Genomic DNA, 17849 nt, shown 5'->3' with positions numbered 1-17849 from the left:
ACTTAATTACCAGGAATACAAAACTTGAAAGCAGGAACCTGTAGTAGTCGCCATGCACCATATTCAACGCTACACTGGATCTGCTCACTCAGGGAAATGTGGTTGCCTTAGACAGTCTGGGCTGGCTGGCCGGCTAGCTCCAGATGGCAGCCCAGGGAGCCCTAAATGAGTGGGCAGGACGGGTTGGGGGATATGGCCTTTGCCAAGACATCAAGGACTTGAGGCCTGAAAATTCAGACCAGTCAGGGGGTAATATGGGACAAAAAGCCTGAGTGGAGGGAGGCCAGAGCCAAGATACTGCTGTTGCAGGGATCCTAGGAAAAAATACCCAAAAGGGTTGCCAAGAATTGATTTTTCTCTCTTATAGAAAGATTCTGAGTATCATTCTTAGATGAGGCAGGTCAATGAGCCACTTTCTTAGAGGTGGACAGCTTAGCTGCTCTGAAGAGCCAGAAACATCTGTATAATCCCCACTTTAAAGCTGGGTTAAGGAAAACAGTTGCTGGATTGAAGTGTATTCAAACAGATAAGGGAGACACTTGTTCTTTTAACGTCAAAGGAGGGAAAAGGGGAGTTTTCACTGTGACTCAGTGGGTTAAGGACACGATGTCATCTCTGTGAGGATGCGGGTTTGATCCCTGGCCTCTCTCAGTGGTTAAGGATCAAGTGCTGCCTCAAGTGGCAGCATAGTTTACAAATGTGGCTCAGATCTGGTGTTGCCTTGGCTGTGGCGTAGGCCCAGCTCCAATTTGACCCCAAGCCCAGGAACTTCCACATGCCACAAGAGTGGCTGCTATAAGAAAAAGGAAAAACAGGGGTTCCCATCATGGTGCAGCAGAAACAAATCTGACTAGGAACCATGAGGTTGTGGGTTCAATCCCTGGCCTTGCTCAGTGGGTTAAGGATCCGGCGTTGCCATTAGCTGTGGTGTAGGTCACAGACGTGGCTCAGATCTGGTGTTGCTGTGGCTGTGGTGGACCCCTAGCCTAGGAACCTCCATATGCTGCAAGTGCGGCCCTAAAAAGACAAAAAGACCAAAAAAAGAAAAAGAAAAAAAAAAAGAAGGAAAAAGGAAAAACAAGAGGAAGGAAAAGGAAATTGTTTCTGAATTTCACCATGAACTCAGAATTTCTGAGTTTGGGGGAGAGTAAATAAGAGGGTCAGAACCCCCCATCCCTTTGCCAGAATGGTGGTTTGCCCTTCCTTCCAAGTAGCCTGGGGAGGATACGAATGTGGAGGGTCACAGTTCCTCCCCCATCAATCCTGAATGAACAATGGCAACTCAAGGGCCAGGCCAAGAGCTGGAAGCAGTCTGGGACTGAGTAGCAGCTTCACAGTACCTTTAGGAATCAGGCTTCTCCTGACTTTCTCCTCTGCCACTCTTGCTTAGCTTTTGTCCTCATGCAAGATGGCTGCTTTACTGTCTTGCTGCACTTAAGGCACAAAAAGAAAGGAGAATGAGAGGCAAACGGCAAAGGCTCGTGCCAACTAAGCCTGTTGTTTTAAACTTTTAAAATTGTGGTGAAATATATATAACACAAAATTTATCTTAGCCTTTTTAAGTGTACAGTTCAGTAGTAAGTACATTCAATCAATCTCCAGTCTCTCTCTCTCTTTTCTTTTTGGTCACTCCTAAGGCATGTGGAAGCTCTAGGCCAGGTATTGAACCTGGGTCACAACAGTGACCGAAACCACAGCAGTGACAATGCTGGCTCTTTAACACATTGTGCTACCAGGGAACTCCTCCAGTCTCTTTTTACCTTGCAAAACTGAAACTCTATATCCATTAAACAATAACCCTTCATTTTCTTCTCTCAGTCCCCGGCAACCACCATTCTACTTTCTTCTCTATGAGTTTGACTATTCTAGGTACCTCATATATCAGTGGATTCATCCAATACTTGTCTTTCTGTGGCTGGCTTTTTTCACTTAGCATAATGTCTGCAAGATACATCCATGTTGTTGCTGGTGTCAGAATTTCCTTCCTTTTTAAGGCTGAATAATATGCTGTTATACACAGTTTCTACATTTATTTATCCATTGATTGGAAACTTGTATTGTTTCCACCTTTTGGCTATTGTGAATAATGCTGTTATGAACATGGGTGTAGAAATATCTCTGAGACCCTAATTTCTGTTCTTTTGGATATACCCAGAAGTAGAACTGTTGGATCCTATGGTAATTCTATTTATAGTTTTTTGAGGAATCAACATGCGGTTTTCTATAGTGTCAACCAGCTCCTTTAACAAAGGGCTTTCCTTAAAGCCCCACCGGTGGGTTTCACTTCCACGTCATTGGCCCCATTAGATCATGTGACCACCTCTAGCTGCAAGGGAGTCTGAGGAAAGGTGTATTTTAAACTAGGCATAGAACAAACATTCTCTGACTTGAGGAGATTCTGGTGTGCTGGGATGGTCACTCTAGCTGTTTGTGTCCAGGGCCAAGTATCTGAGTCACAGCTGAGCCTGTCCTACAGACACACTGTCTATCCCCTGCCTGCATTGTTTGCCCTTTCTAGGGGGAATCAACATCCTCTTAAGCCAATGCTTCCAGAAATAAGAGCCAATATCATTTCCTTCCCTCCCGACCTATTCTCTCAAGCAATTACCATAAAATCCTCCTCCCAAATATAAACTGTCCCATGCTGTTCCTTCAGTGTCCTTCACAGCTGAGTCGTGCCTTCCCTGCCAGACTGTAAGTCCTCTGGGACAAGACCTGTGTCATCACTGCAGAGCCAAGGCAGGGGACTGACTCTTGGGTGAGGCAAATTCCTCTAGATTAGTTCAAATGCCACCTCCAGGGTTCTGCTGCAGGGCTCCTGGGTCTCTCAGCTCAGGGACACCTCTCCCCCAGGATGCTTCTTCTCCAGGTTTCAGGGCCTAGTAGGGGCTACTCATCCTGAGATCTGTGAGGCCAGGGGCTGACAGCGTGGACTGGAGGGGAGTCTGATGACCTTCAGGGACTCTGGACTAGACGGTCTGGCCTTGATTGCCCCACTCTCTGCCGGATCCCTACGAGCAGTCATACAGACACAGCTGCTATCACGTTTACATTCAGAAACACATGTGCACTTAGACAAAAATACACATACCCATGCATCACTGCTACCACCCCCACCAGAATTAATTTTGAATTCAGCACTTAAATTCAAGGGGAGGGGAGCAAATCTTGGTTCCTTCACTTAATGCTTGGATATCCTTAAGTAAGTTAACTAATATTTACCTCACTGAGTTGTGAAGATGAAATGAGAAAAAAATGGTAAAGAGCTTAAAAGAGTGGCTAACATGCAGAGATGCCCACGTGGTCACACGTATTTCCTAAGCCCTTTCCCACATTGCTGCAGCCCCTTGGTGGTGGGCCCGGCCGCAGCACAACTTTGGAGTCCCTTTATTCTTCTGAGTCTGCCTTCTCACCTGTGAAATGGGGACAATATTATCTACCTGGTTGGGGTGATGTGAGGATTTAACGAGATCCCACACAGAAAGCTCCTGACCTCCACCGTGGCCCACAGAGACCTGCCACACTTTAGCTGTTACTATCTGTCACTGATGGAGAACAGGTGCCAGGGCAGGCTGTGCCAAGGCAAGGCCTGACTCCCATCTCCTCCCAGGTAAGGTCCAAGTCTGAGCCCCCATCTCCTCCCAGGCTGGAGCTGGGTTCTGTAAGGACAGAGCCCCAGGTTACGCGTGTCAGAGGGGCTCCCCATTTTGGAGCCTGTGCTGGCCACTAGCCTGGCATGGGGCTGGGGGCAGGGCTGGCCCGGTGGCCGTGGGTGGAAGGAAGAGAGGAAAACCAGCTCAGTGGAAATTACCCTGCGGTTGGCTCAGGCGCCCACGACACACTGTATTTATAGAGAGCTCCCTGCAGCTCCCAACGCCACACAGTCGAGTTAACCCTTTCCAGGCCGAGGTACCCGGCTAACGCTGGAGCGGGGCGGAGAACACTGGACTGGGGGTCAAGACAGCCAGATCTGAGCTCCGGCTCTGCCGCCTGTGGCCTGGAGGGGGAGTCAGGGTGGTCAGTGACCATTCACCTGTCCTCGCAGAAAATAAACTTCGCTCCTTGGGAGGGTGGGGGATGGGCTGAGATGCGATCAGCGCCCCCTTTCATCCGAGCTCCTGCGCGGGCCCGGACCCGGATCAGGGGCGGGTCCCGGCCGGGTGCCCTGCCCAGCGGGCGGGCTCAAGCCTTTGCCCCAAACCACCGCTGCGGGGCCAATCCGGCCTCTGGGGCTCACCCGGGCGGCCTTTCCGGGCCCGCGGCTTCCTCCAGCCCGCCCCGCCCCTCGGACTCCCGGGGGCCGCCCCCGACCCCCATTCGGGCTCGGCCTCGCGGCGGCGGCGGCAACAGCGGCAGCGACTCGGCAGCGCTCCGCCGCGTCCCCGAGTCCCGGGAGTCGGCGCGGCGCGGTGAGTGCTTGCGTGGCGGGCCCCGCGCGGGTCAGGGCGGCCTTTGTCTGCAACCTAGTCCGGCCCCCGGCCGCGGAGCAGCGATCCTGCTGATAGAGCGGGCGGTGATTCCCCCTACCTCGCGGGGCGCCCCCACCCCAGGTCTCTCCTCGGGGCACGGGAGGACCCCGGCTCTAGGGCCCAGAGGTGGCCGGGGGCTGCCAGAATCCCATCCCGCTCCCTGCCTTGCCTCCCCTCCCCTCTGGCCAGCCGGGCCTGGAACATCGTGGGACCTGCCTTCACCCAGGAAGCCGCTGGAGGAGGCTGGGCGGGTGGCTGTGATCGTGGAGGCCTTGGGTGTACAGGGCAAATAGAGGCAGATCTGTCATTGTGTGGATGATTCTGGAAAGCTTCATGAAGCCGCTAGCTGGAACTCAGAGGGAAGCAGACTCCTGAGGGGGCCCTGCAAAGGAAAACACCCCGACCTGACCACCGGCTCAGAGGAGGGGGAGCTGCCAGGGAAGGGAGGGTGAGTGGTTAGAAACGGGAGGAGGATCCGCCCTGCTTGGCCCGGAAGGATAAAGGAGTGGGTAACTGGAGGACTTCTCCAAGAAGCAGTGGGCATGAGGGGGACGGATTCTGAGGACATGCAACTGGCCTGGGTGAAGGGGTGAATAGGTGTTGAGGGTGGGAGGCAGAACACGAGGGAGCAGGGATGAGGGGTTTGGGCTTGGGAAATCTCAGGGAGATGTTGGGTGGGGTAGGATGGAGAAGGAGAACATGACAGAGGGAAGGTAGGGACCCAAGGTGGGGGCACACTTAGGGGGGAGGGGATTGAATCCCAGGGTGACCAAGTTCTCAACCAGTGCTTAGCTAGCGATTTGGCAAGTTTGGGGGCCTAAGGCAGTGAACTGCCAGAAAAGGGGATTTATTTCTAAGCCAGACCTGCCCTAATGAGAAATGCGTGATGGATGACTCAGATATGGGATCTATCATTGAGGAAAATATTAAGCAAATAAGAAAGCAAAAAAAGATTGGGGAGTTAGGAGGGTTAGTTTGACTTAATTGAGAAAAACTACTTACCTTCAAATTGGACGTGGATAATTGTAAATGAGTCTGATTTTATCGTTAAATTAAGGCCCCAGGTCCTTTTCTTTCATGCCTGTCTTTAGCAGTTAGCGTCTTTATTAGAAAGTAATGAAGCTGTTCTGTTTTTAAGAGAGTTCTTTATTTAGTTCAGCCTCCTCTTTGATTCTCTCCGGCCTCCCAGAAGTCCCTAGGAAATCTGATGCTGTGCAGCCTTCCTTGTATTTTGGGGGCCTGCACATAGATGGGTGCTTTTGGACGCTGATGGAAATTCACATCTAAACTTGAAATTGAAGTCTATACATGTCCAGTGGGTTGGGCTGATCTGAGTGGCAGGAAGGGTGGAGGGCTCTGAGGCTGATGGTAGGAGTGGTGGCTCAGATTTCCAGCTCTTTTGGAAAAGGGAATATTTCGGGTGAATACATTTCCCTGATATATGGAGTTCCTGAGATTAAGCATTAAGACTTATATTAACCACTGAGCATGGAAATCTTTCTCTCCAGTATTACTTACGCCAGAGTCTGATATCAGGACACTCCTGGCATCAGGGAAGTTTTCCTTTGTGACTTCGGACCAGCACTGAGAACATCAGCTTTTGTACTAAGGGCTTACACAGCAGGGGGACTCTGGAGGGAGTGAGCTTTGCACTAAATGGCTTTAGCGGTGCTTGTATTGGTCCCATGACTGATTTTGGAGTTCTTTTCTCTGTCCAATGACATCATTGGTGGTTTCTCCTGCCTGCTTTCAGAGAGCATTCCAATTCACTCCAGACTCCCCTGTTCCAAGAAATCAGACCATCCAGCTTGTTTGTTAGAGATGGGAAGCCTGCATTAAAACAAGCCCAAGGGTGAGAAGGGGTTCTGCTTTTCCTTCTGTCCTTGGCCCTCTGCAGCTCTGCCCAGGCACCTGATGGAAGCAGTTTGGCTGAATGTCTGAGACGCTCAGGTGCCTGACAGCCAGGTTGGGTGCTTGAATGCTTGTGGGAAGGACAATTGTGGAAGTGTTGTCCTTTCTGAGGAGGCTGTGTCCTTATTCTGCTGAGGTTGACTTTTGACCTTTCCTGTGGGAATTCCTCCATTCTTAAACTGAACCTTTTCTAGAGTCATCAATCTCCACTCTTTAGAGCAGGATTTTGTTTTGATGCTGAGCTGGGCATTACTGTTTGGGGTCAGACACACAGTGTGAGCATAGGGCCATGAGTTGGGATTCCATACACCCATAGAGACTTCTAGAAAGTGTTGTAGAATGTGTCTGACCTGTTGCAGGCTGCTTCTTGGTTGGACATACAGTGTTTGGACTATGTGAAGAAAAATGACCCACATCCAATAGCCTCCTATATTACAACCATGGAGGGCCTGAGCCTGTGGCTCTGAGTCATGGGGTCAAGGGAGGAGGACGCGGGGCCGAATGATGTCACTGCCCATGAGCATATCCTCTGAGTGGGTGGCCACTTCCATTGCTGCCCTTTCCCACCCCCTCCCCGGGGCAGGAATGGCAGGGAGGTCCACCAGCAAAATAGTAAAGGCATAGTCAGGTCCTGGGGGAGGGCAAAGAGGGTGGGGACTGGTCCATGTGATCTTTGAGAAATTTCTTTTGGTTTTGTTGGCCCAGAATGGATCAAACATCTGAGAGAGGGCCACATGTGCTTTACATAACCCTCGCCTGCCACCCCCAGTTCTGCCACCCCTGCAGTATGAGGTTCCAGATAGTAGCATTGGGTTTTCAGGTTTTGAGGGTGGGGCTGTGCGGATGCTTAATAGATGGCATCTCATTTAATCGTCATAGCAGTCCTATGAGGTAGGGTATCATTAGTTCCTTTCATAGATGGGGGGACCAGGGCCTTGAAAGGGAGAGTCACATGCCCAAAGACACACAGCTGGCAAATGCTGGAGCTAGGATGCTGTCTGTCTCCAGACCTGGATCTTTGTGCCATCCTGGAGGCAGGCACAGGATTTACCTGTCATTCTGGAGTCTCGCAAGATGTGCTAAGGGTCCCCACAGTGAGGCAGAGAGGATTCATTTGGGAAGCTGTGGAGAGGGCAGGCCTCAGCTGGGTTTCTCAGACTAAGTGTCCTTGCAGCCCAGTCAGGACCATTGCAAGAGTTCTAACTCTTCAAGAGGTCTGGTCCTCAGCCCACTCGTGCCTTCCAGGAGTCCCTCCTATACCCTCTAGTTCTCACCAGTGCTCCTGGCCAGCTACCCCATTATTCCTCAGTCTCCTTGTGGTCCAGAGAATGGGTGCACCCTCCATACCCCTCATGCTTTGGGCCTTTAGCCTCCCCGAGGCTTAGGAGGGGTAGGCTGCAGGGTACCTGCTGGGAGTGGGGATGGAGAAACACTTTTTGTTGGGAGCCTTGGAGAAGGGAGAGATACCACCTCTGGGAGGTGAGGCTCCCAGGTCATCCTAAAGTCAACACAGGCTCCTGGGAAATGGGCCTTCCAGGGGAGAGACCCTGGAATGTGTGCTTGCAGGGGAGGCTTTGTACTTGGGGATGTGGTGGCAGCAGCAGCATTAGGGCCTTGATGGCTGTGTCCTAGCTTCTGGGAGGAGGAAGGGGGAGAGGACCACTGGGGATGAGCCAGACGCAGAGATGGAGCTGAACTGTACATTAGCTGCTTTGGCGCTGGGGTGCTGGTGGGGTCCTAGATGGAAAGAGGGTCAAAGAAAGAGTTCAGGTCCGAGGGATCTAGATGTAGAGCCTAGCAGAGGAGGTCTTGGCTGGAGAGAGTGGGTGGGAGGCAAAGGGGAGGTTCAGTGCAGAGCATCCCAGAAGGCCTTGTCTCTGTGCCATGGCAATGACAATAAAAGTAGGAATAGTTGTTTCCACCGTTTGGAGGCTGAGTACTTTCCTTAAGTCCTCTCTATACGTCATCTTATTTTATTCTCACAGCACCTCTTTGGGTAAGGATTGCTACCCCCTTTTAGGGATGTGGAATCAAATCTCAAAAAGGTTAAGTCATTTATACTTGATCATGTGTCTAGCAAGTCTTCTGAGTCAGCATCTGAACCTAGGGCTGCCTGTATCTGAGCCCAAGCTGTACCCCGGGGCAGGCAAGGCAGCCTGATGATTCCGTTGAACAGATGAGGAATCTAAGCTCAGGGGCACATGTGAACTGGCTCTTAGTCACCTCTGATGGTGACTGATGACTGAGTGTGGGCCCCTGGGCAGCCTTCTCTAGGCCCAGGTTCCCATCTGTAATATTGGGCTCAGGTTCTCATCTGTTCATTGGGCCCAGGTTCTGATCTGTCCATTGGGGCCAGGTTCTCATCTGTCCATTGGGGCCAGGTTCCCATCTGTCCACTGGGGCAGGTTCCCCTCTGTCCACTGGGGCCAGGTTCCCATCTGTCCACTGGGGCAGGTTCCCCTCTGTCCACTGGGGCCAGGTTCCCATCTGTCCAGTGGGCTCGGGTTCCCATCTCTCCATTGGGCCCAGATTCCCATCTGTCCAGTGGGCATGGAGAGGACCACTGGATAGGTGAACTCCAAGAGGCCTTCAAGCTCTGAAGACTGGTGGAGGCTGCCACGCTCCCAAGGAAGAATCCCTAGAGATCCAAAGGGGCTGGTGCTTAGGTGGAGAGGCGCTGCAGAGTTATTCTGTCAGGGTGAACCTCCTTCAGGGCAGAAACCTAAAGAATGTGAAGGCAGGGAGGTGTTTAGGTGGAGCACATCTGGAGTAGGTGGGCCCTTCCTTGAGCGAATTCTGGAAAGTCTTCTGGAAGGGATGAGATTTCCAGAGATAGTGGGCACCCAGCAGGGCTCAGCAGGGAATAAGTGACTGCAGATGTGTGTGCTGCAGGCCTGCCAGAGCTTGACCTGGGATCCACCCTCTGATTTGGTCTCATGCTCTCTCATGCCCTCCCTTCCTCTCCCTACTCCCCTCCTTTGAATCCTTTCTTCTGGCCAGGCCTCTTCTGAGCCCAGTGTGGCTTTCACTTTTTTCAGTGTTCTGTGCTTCTGATGGTGAGTGTGTGTGTGTGTGTGTGTGTGTGTGTGTACGTACACATGTACGTACGTATGTACACCTACTGTGTGCACCCATGTGCGTGTGTAGCCTCTGCACACACTTCCAGTTCTGAGATAGTGTCATGCTACCTTGTCAAGTGACTGTCGAACCCTGGAAGATGCCAACTCATTTTGTGGTGGCCCCTGAGGCAAAAGAGGGTGTGAGAGGCAGGCCAGCTGCTGCAGCAAGTCACCATGTTCTCAGCCCCATCGAGGTGCCTGCCTTCTCTCAGGTTTTGCTTCTTCCAGTTCTCATGCCCCGACTTCAGTGTGCAGAGGGTGTCTCCATGGGGATGTCTGGTTGGGGGAGGCCAGGGACTTGACTCTGTCCTGTTTTCCCTCTTCCTTGTTCTTGCGAAAGCTGTAAGGAAAGCAGGCCGCAGATGCCAAGAAAACCCTGGCCCCAAACTGCTGGGCTGGCCCTGATGACACACTGCTGTCTTGACTCACACAGAAATCACTTTGAGAAGCATTGATTTCTTCTCTTGGGTGGGATCACGGGGCTGGGGATCAGTGCCCGGTGGACAGCCTTGAACACAAAAGGTCTGAACTGACTCATTATCAGGAAAAGGAAGGCCAACAGGATTCCCGGGGAACTCTGGAGATCCCCTCTACCCTTTCCCCAGGCTCCCACCATTTATAGAGCACCTATGCTAACTAGGTCAGTCTAGATGATTTTGCTCAGTTGAGTCTCTAATCATCCTATGAGGGTAGAGTTTATCATTCCTATTTCACACATGAGCAAACTGAAGCTCAAAGACGATGTTTTCCCAAAGTCGTGTAGCTAGGAACTGGCAGAGTCTGGATTTGAACCTGTATCTCTGATTCTAAAGTCATCTTCTGAAACACTAGGGCTCTCTTCATCCATGAAGCTTCATGTGACTACACCAGCCCAGTGTGCAATCATGGTCATAGCACAGAAAGACAGCCAGGACCTTCCTTAGAGGGGTGAGGAGACCCAGCAAGGCAATAGGCTTGCTCTAGGGAGCCTAGCAAGTGAATGGGGGACCCTGGTCTAAAACCCACTTAAATCTTTGATGTTGCTGTGTTCCTTTTTTCTTTTGTTAATACAAAAGAATTACATGCTCGTTGTCAAAGTCATAGAAGTGTATCCACTAGAAGGTGGAAGTAGATGCTTATCTTCATCCCCATGCCCCACAGCTGGGTTCACTGTTAAGCTTCCAGACCCTTTTCCTATATACAAACATCCATCTATCCATCTCTCTCTTTATCAAAACACGCATGCACTGATTCATCCATTCATTCATCGAACAGTGTCCAAACACACATGATGTGTGAAGCCTCTGCTAGAATTTAGGGTCCAATGGTAAATAAAGCAGATGTGGTTCCTGCTCAGGGAGGTTCTGATACGACGCAAGGTAAATAACCCGCAATGAAGAACAGGGACATCCTTGGAGGGGCGGACCCCTGACCCAGCTTTTCTGCCAAGGTGACCCTCATGATGTCATCCAGGGAAAGGGATGCAAAAACTCTGTGAGGTTGGAAACCAGGTCCTACTGGAAGAGGCCCACCGTGGCGAGAGGCTAATGGGAAGCAGTGAGGCTGAGGAGGCAGGCAGGGCCATGGAGGGGCCGATTCGATGTTGAAAGAGATGACATGATGCACTTTTGTTTTCCTAGCAGTTTTTCTGGCTGCTGTGTAGAGTCCAGGGTGGAGCACAGAACTGACTAGGGGCACAAGAGAGAAAGTGGGGAGACTAGGTTTTTAGGCAGGCAGGCCAGAGATGATGGGACTTGGCAGAGCAGAGGGAGAGGTAGGGGCGGAGGGGAATAGAGAGAGTAAAGCTATATCGGTTAGCAAACTTTTTCTGAAAAAGGCCAGGAAGTAAATAGTTTCGGCTTTGTGATGATTGTCACAACTTACTTCTGTTGTCCAACATAGCAGCCACAGGCAGTATGTAAATGAATGACGCATGGCTCTGTGCCAGTGAAACTTTACTTAGGGACACTGCAATGTGAGTATCATGTGATTTCCAAGTGTTACCAAATATTCTTCGTTTGATTTTCTAATCGTTCAAAGAGTTCAACCCTGTCTTCACCAATGAACTGAAGAAAAGCAGGCAATGGGCTAGATGTGATGCTGGGACTGTTGTTTGCAGACCCCTGAGACATAGTGGAGGGGGCGCTTAAGCATGGCTGTTTTTGGTGATGGATTGTAAGGGTGACAGAAATCAGGCTTCTGGCTTGATGAGAGGGTGGAGGATGGTGCCTTTATGGAGGGGCTGGAAAGGAACAGGTTTGGGGGAGAAGTCAAGAAGTTGAAGAGGGACATGTTAAGAGTGAGAGGCCTGTGAGTCCCTGGAATGGAGATGTTTAGGAGACAGTTGGGTCTAAGTTTGGAGCTCAGATGAGAGGTGTGGACTTGGAGAAGTAAATCCGGGAGTCGCCAGCATGTAAATGATATTTAAAGCCACTAAAGTGGATGAAATCATCTAGGAAAAAAATAGTAGAGAGAATTGAGAAGAGGACCTGGGAGCAAGCCCTAGGGGGTTCAGTGACAGAGAAGGAAGGACCTGCACTGAAAATCAGGAGCTGGAGAGAGAGGTAGGTGACCAGATCTGGGACCATGGGACCATTTATTAATAGAGAAATGAGGTCATGTTACTGACAGTGCTTTATTCATATGACCTACGTCATGGGCTATTTCCATGTTAGTACATGTTCTTTTGAAAGGCTGTATGCTATTCCATTACTCAGATGCACCATAATTAATGTACCAATAACTGTTTCTCATTTCTGCTTCTCATTTTTGCTGCTACCTGGGTGTCAAGAAGAGTGGAGCTAGTGTTTCAGTCAACCAGTTCCTACTGACTATGGCCCCTCAGCCAAATCTTCTGCTGCTGGTTTTTGTATAACCTGCAAGCTAAGAAAGGTTTTTACATTTCTAATAGGTGAAAAAAAAATCATGTGATTCATGAAAATTATATGCAATTCAATTCCGAGTGTCCATAAATAAAGTTCTGTTGCAACACTGCTCTGCCCATTCATTTATCCACTGCCTCTGGCTGCTTTTCTGCTGCAAGGGCAGAGTTGAGGAGTTATGACAGATATGAGAAGGTCTGCAAAGCCTAAAACATTTGCCGTCTGGACCTTCATGGAGGAAATTTGCTGACCCCTGCCTGACTCAATTCTACAGCCAGGACACAGGCCGAGCAGTGTATTTTGATCATCTCCAGGAGGATGTGATCTAGAAAAAAATTCTTTGGTAACCAAATTGCCACCATCAGTGCTCATATTTTTTTTCTTCTTCTTCTTTGGCCACCCCACGGCATATGGAGTTCCCAGCCAGGGATCAGATCTGAGCCACAGTTTCGACTTGCACTGCAGCAGCAGCAATGCTGGATACTTTAACCCACTGGGCTGGGCCGGGGATTGAACCTGCATCCTGGAGCTGCAGAGATGCCACCTATCCTATTGTGTCACAGTGGGAACCCCAGCTCTCTTATCTTGAGTAAACCATTGGCCTTTTAAAATATCATCCTTGAAAATTCAAACCTCCTCAGCAAGGTAAACATTACATACAGGCCAGTGAATCCAAGGTTGCCTCTACCTATGGCAACAATCTTACTCCTTCACTTAGACCTCTTTCTTTCCCATCACCTGCAATCAAAATCCAAACATGACTTCCGGCTCCAGCCCTGGCTTCTCCTCCTCTCACGGCGGCGGTTTTATACCTCATGTCAGCAGATGCTGAATTGCTCACAATTCTTCCAGCTCTCCATGCCTCTTCCTACCTCACTGGCTTCACCTGGGCTCCTCTTGCTGCCTGCAGTGGCCTTTCCCAGCCTGACCACCTGGGAAGCTGCAGGTCAATTTTCAGGGCTCACCTTTAGGGTTATCATGGACCTCCAAGTGGCCCTCTCTGGATCTTCAATAGTACCCTGTCCCGAACTGTAGTGATTTCTGTGCATTTCCCTATGGGAATGCAGGCTCCTTGAGGGCAGACTCAGCTTAGTCCCCTCTCTGTCCCCAGTGTCTCCCAAGCACTCAGTGAATAGTTAACGTGATAACTAACGACACCGATGAATGTATAGTCAAGGACTGCTTCAGTTGTAGGTAATCAAAACCCAGCTCTAACTGTCTTAAGGAAAAAAAGAAAGGGTTACTCCTGCATCTGGACACTCTAGGTGTGTGCAGCTTGCTTCAGGTACAGGGGCTTAAATGTTGTTTTCAGGGCTCTTTACCCCTCCTGCTCTCACCTCTGCCTCTGTGTGTTGGGATCAATTCATTAGATTCCTGGTAGCTGATCGATTCATTGTGAAGAGCCCCGGACCACATCCTTCTTAGCAACCTTAGCTAGAACGTCTTTGCTGAGAGTTCCAGCAGCAAAGCCCTGGGAAGTCTCTGACTGGGTGCGGTTGGGCTCACAGGCTCATTCCTAACCAATCACTGTGTGGGGTGGGGCAGGGGTGCTCCAGGGAGCCAGGTCTGGTCACACAGTGAGGCCTGAGCTGGGCATCAGCCCCACCAGCTCTACATGGACTGGGTTCCCTGCAGGCAAGTGGAGCCTTGTCATCAGAAGGAGCCAGCCTAGAAGGAGAGAGGGGCATCTGAGAATAAAGGATGTGGGACAGAGAACTAAGAGTATCAAGACCGACTAACAAGGAGTTCCCATTGTGGCACAGTGTAAATGAATCCGACTAGGAACCATGAGGTTGCATGTTCAATCCTTGGCCTTGCTCAGTGGGTTAAGGATCCACTGTTGCTGTGACCTGTGGTGTAGGTCGAACACGCAGCTCAGATCTGCCATTGCTGCGCCTGTGGTATAGGCTGGTAGCTGTAGCTCTGATTGGACCCCTAGCCTGGGAACCTCTATATGCTGCAGGTGTGGCCGCAAAAAAAAAAAAAAAAAAAAAAGACTGATGAAGTCTGAGAAGGTCTGCTTGGCACCTATTTTGCTTCTGTGTCAAGGAAAGAAGGGACAGAAGCTGTTAAGAAAGAATCGAAGTTCAGACCAGGGGGAGAGGTAAAAATCTGCTTTGAATGGATTTGTCTTTTGGCCTCTGGAGTTGCTTGTCCCAGTGCTGAGTGAACTTGGAGATAAAAATCTCTGAGAAGCTGCCAGGGATATTTCAATTGGGGCCGACAGTGGTGTGGGGGGGTGGAGGTATGGCTCGCAGCCTTCCACAGTTTCCCACCATGTACAGCATCAATCCAGGGCCCCTAACCGATGCCTGACAACCTCCCTTGCCTCATCTCCTGCCAGCCTTTCCTCGGACTCTCCGTCTTCCCAGTCTCCTCCTCCCTGACTTGGCTGGTGCTGCCACTTTGCCAGACCGCCGAAATGTCTTCTCCTCTAGGGGGTCCTGACTAAGCCTCCCCACTCCAGTGAATTGCCTGACCTTCCATTCCCGTAATACCTGCTATCAACCTGCATCATGTTTGTTGCCTGAATGGATAAATGAATGCCGGAAGACCTAAGAGGGGCAAATAACCCGTTTTATGGGGAATAAGGTAGATTATGGGAAGAGCAGGTTAGTGACTGTGTCCTTAATCCCTGATAAAGCCCCAGAACAAATTATCAATCGAGCACTTGAGGAAGAGTCCACCTCCTTCAAATGAGCCTTTTTATTTTTTTTCTGGTTCTTCTCCATCTGACTGGTCCCCCACCAGAAGCAGTGACACCTTGGGGATGAGACTGATGGACAGCTGGGTGGCAGCACAAGTAGGAAAACGTGTAACTTCCAAGCCCTGAATAGTGGATGCACACCGATCCAAAGGCAGACCCTAGTACCGCAGGGCTTTCCCATTCCTGTCCCCTTCCTGAGGATCTTCATGACTCAAGAAACAGAGCAGGGAGATGAAGACAACCTCTTCAGATGACAGCCATTCATTCTGCATCCACCAAAACATTATTGAGCACCTTCTATGCACCAGGAACTGACAAAACAGTACTTCCAAAGATTGTGGCATGGCTACGCAGCACTGTGATTGCACTTAAAGCTGTGGAATTGTACACTTGAAAATGGGTACAGTGGTAGACTGCTTGTGTGTATTTTGCTACAATTAAAAAACGAAGATCATGGCAACTGGAGTGATGGACTCAGCTTAACTGGATGAAATGTGATAGTAACAAACGAAACGGCCTATACAACTCCACTCCTTCCCCAAATCTTTCAGAAGAGGATGGGCGAGATGTGGATCCGTAGCAATGCGAGCAAGTGACTTCCGGTCATTGGCCATAGATTTGAAAGTCTGTTATTCTGGGTTGTTTTGGGGAACAGTGTGGCATGGCTGCCGAATATGACCTCAGCCAGGAAGAAGAAGATCTAATACCTGCAGGGCCATTGGAAGGAAGGAGGCATACTTGGTCTGCATGGTTCAAGGGGTCGAACGAGGACTGATGTGGGACTTCTGTAGGAGGTGGTGGGTGCCCATCACTGGAGGGTGTGGGAGTGGCCAGAAAGAGGTTCTCTTTTCTGCTGCCTGACCGTTCACTTCTGCAGCTTCTTAGAATTTGTGGGAGGCCCCTCCTCTCATTCCACGATTTCTCTCAGTGACCCCAACTTTGGCTTCCATCCCACCATTGCACAGACAGCTCTCCCATCCTGTTCTGAGCTCCAGTCCTATGTGTCCAAGAGTCCATCTGACATTTTGTCACGGATGATCCATAGCTCAAGCCCAGCTGGAATTGTTCTTCCCTCTCGACGTGCTTCGTTTCCAGGAATCCCTTCCTTTTATGTGTGCCTCCAGGCTCCCATGGCTTGAAGCCTTCAGTACATCCTTGGTTCTTTCAGCCCCTCCCTCCCTCCCAGACAATCCCTAAACCTGGTTCTGTCTACCCTTGAAATATCTCCTAAGCTGGGCCTGGGTATCAGTAAGTGACTTGGATGAGACAGTGTCCAGTGCATATTTTGAAACACCTATTTTAGATGTGGTCTTCCTTTGTTGCTCTGAGCAGTAGCAATTTTCATGGGGTGGGAAGAGGGGGAAAAAGAAGGTGGGAGAGGAAGGAGGGATGGGTCCCTAAATTAGTCACTTCAGATGCTATAAGGAAGACTCAAAATAACAGTGACGCTAGAAGAGATGCTTATTCTCACCCACGTGACAGGGTATGTCCAGGGCTGATACTGCAGCCCCCCTGGGGCCTTCTGTCATGCTTGCCTACAGTCCCCAGGGTAGTGCCTTTGGCAGCATGATGGCTTTGGCCCCTAGGTGGCTCACCACATCTGCGTTTCAGCCAGTGGGAAGGGGGAGGGAAGAGGGAGGGTATGCTCCTTCTCTTTAAAGGCATGACCCAGAAGTTGTACATATCAGTTCCTCTCATATCCTGTTAGCCAGCAAATGGTCACATGGTTGCACCCTGCTGCAAGGCAGGCTGGGATCTGTAGTCTTTAGCCTAGTGGCCATGTGCCTAATGAAATTTCCTACAGAAGAGGAGGAGAATAGACGTAAGAACACTAGTGGTTCCTGCCACAGTTCTTCTGTACATTTCAATGTGACATGCATGGCATTTAATTGGCTAGACCTTAAGGATATAGTACATGAAGGCTTTACACACTCATGAGGTTCCTTAGTGTCCAGTAAAGTGCTTCTTTTAAGGATGGAAACATTGAGGTCAGAGAGGAGAAGTCACTTGTGAAGACTGCACAGCAAAAGGCCAACTGGGCCTAAAATCAAACTTTGAGCTCACTTGTTACTATGTCAAAGAGATCTGGCTGAGAGGCAGACAGGCGGTGCCAGGAAGACAGGTCTTTGGGGGCTGGGGGAGGCCACCTTTCCCAGTCTGTCTACCTGGGGAGCTACTCATCATTTGTCAGGGTTATCATGGCTCTGAGGTACCTCCAAGTGGCCCTCGCTGGATCTTCAATAGTACACTGTCCTGAACTGCAGTGATTTCTGTGAACTTCCCTATGGGAATGCAGGCTTCTTGAGGGCAGACTCAGCTTAGTCCCCTCTGTCCTCCCAGGCACTAGATGAATAGTGAAGTGAATAACTAAATACACAAATGAATGTATATTCAGGGACTCCTTCAACTGCAAGTAATAGAAATTTAGCTCAAACTAGATTGAGGGGAAAAAATGATTGGCTCAAGTGTATCTGGGCAGTCTAGGTGCGCATCTTACTTCAGGCATAGCTAGATCCAGGGGCTTAACAGCTGTGCGTCTTTGCTATGCTGGTCAGCAAAAATTGACACTGGTTATGTGGCTTGACGCTTCTTGCCCTTTTTTGTGGGAAGTGTTGTCCAAGAAGCCCCTGCAGGGATTGGGAAGGGAGGGGGTTAAGGGAATATTGGGTGCTACTGGTGGTCATGGTTGGACAAGGAGTTCTTCCCGGACATCTATCCCCAGGTTCAGGGCACATTGGTGTAGCGCCCAGGATAGCCCTTGATTTTTGCTTTTGGCTTTATG

The 17849-nt window shown here is 50.2% G+C and overlaps 1 protein-coding gene across 1 annotated transcript in view; it reads left to right on the top strand.

Annotated features, from left to right (window-relative positions):
- The first annotated feature begins 4067 nt into the window (after positions 1–4067).
- Positions 4068–17849, top strand: part of CD276 (CD276 molecule) — a 30549-nt gene continuing 16767 nt past the window's right edge. Inside the window, exon 1 of the mRNA XM_047795437.1 lies at positions 4068–4409. The gene's annotated coding sequence lies outside the window, so the exon portion shown is untranslated. The remainder of the gene's footprint in view (positions 4410–17849) is intronic.

This window comes from Phacochoerus africanus, chromosome 9, assembly GCF_016906955.1.
Source record: "Phacochoerus africanus isolate WHEZ1 chromosome 9, ROS_Pafr_v1, whole genome shotgun sequence".
NCBI lineage: Eukaryota > Metazoa > Chordata > Mammalia > Artiodactyla > Suidae > Phacochoerus > Phacochoerus africanus.
The sequence above is the reverse complement of the archived record's forward strand: the minus strand, read 5'-3'. Positions and strand labels throughout refer to the sequence as shown.